This window comes from Terrapene carolina, unplaced genomic scaffold (genome assembly GCF_002925995.2).
Source record: "Terrapene carolina triunguis isolate 2854851 unplaced genomic scaffold, T_m_triunguis-2.0 Scaffold69, whole genome shotgun sequence".
NCBI lineage: Eukaryota > Metazoa > Chordata > Testudines > Emydidae > Terrapene > Terrapene triunguis.
This window is the reverse complement of record NW_020664420.1, coordinates 9,274,306-9,275,146: the sequence shown is the minus strand read 5'-3', so window position 1 is coordinate 9,275,146 and position 841 is coordinate 9,274,306. Positions and strand designations below refer to the sequence as shown.

The window sequence follows — 841 nt, the reverse complement described above, 5'->3', positions numbered from 1 at the left end:
ATATTAATTATAAGTTTGAATTCACACAATTGACAGTTTTGTCATTTTCTTAGAAGCTGGAGGTCTCAGTACTGGGGAAAACCGCAACTCCTCTAGTTTTAATCTTTTGCAGCACACTTTGAATTACCCAAATACATGTTATTTGCAGATTTCAGAGTAGCAGCCGTGTTACTCTGTATCCGCAAAAAGAACAGGAGTACTTGTGGCACCTTAGAGACTAACAAATTTATTAGAGCATAAGCTCTAATTTGCATTATTTGCAGACGGTCCCTTAGTGCTCTTCTCGTCTATCGCCCAGCTCAGCACCACCACAGCGCTCCCTAACTGAAATCCCATCCCACCTCCTAGACTCTCGCGAGACTTCGAGATTTCACGAAATCTCCCAGCAGCCCTTGTTCTTTCTCTTCCCTGGTGCGGGCGGCCCCTGAGGTGAGTTTGTTATGGCTGCTGCACCCGGCTTTCCCGGGTCCGGATTCAATCCGCCGCCCCTCGGCGCCATCCTGCCCTGGGAGTCCCGGAGCCGGCACCGGGCGGCGAGGGGACGGGCTCAGCCGCCTGCTGGCACCGATATTTCCGTGCCCGGGGGCCGCCACAGGGAGGACGGGGGAGGGGGAGCAAAATGGCGGACTCTGAGTGCCCCCGTATGGACGCTCCGAATGACCCGGATGTGCCAGCTCGGGTGAGGAGCTGGGGAGGGGACGCGCGGCCTAGAGTTGTTGGGGGACGTAGGGCGACAGAGTCCGTATGTCGGGGCCAGACGCCGCGGTGAGGGGGGACTGGGCTGGCTCACTGCAGCGGGAGGGGAGATTGGGGGACTGGGCTGGCTCACTGCAGCGGGAGG

At 57.1% G+C, this 841-nt stretch overlaps 1 protein-coding gene across 1 annotated transcript in view; it reads left to right on the top strand.

The window, feature by feature from the left end:
- The first annotated feature begins 377 nt into the window (after positions 1-377).
- Positions 378-841, top strand: part of RPL17 (ribosomal protein L17) — a 7,646-nt gene continuing 7,182 nt past the window's right edge. Inside the window, exon 1 of the mRNA XM_024204111.2 lies at positions 378-429. The gene's annotated coding sequence lies outside the window, so the exon portion shown is untranslated. The remainder of the gene's footprint in view (positions 430-841) is intronic.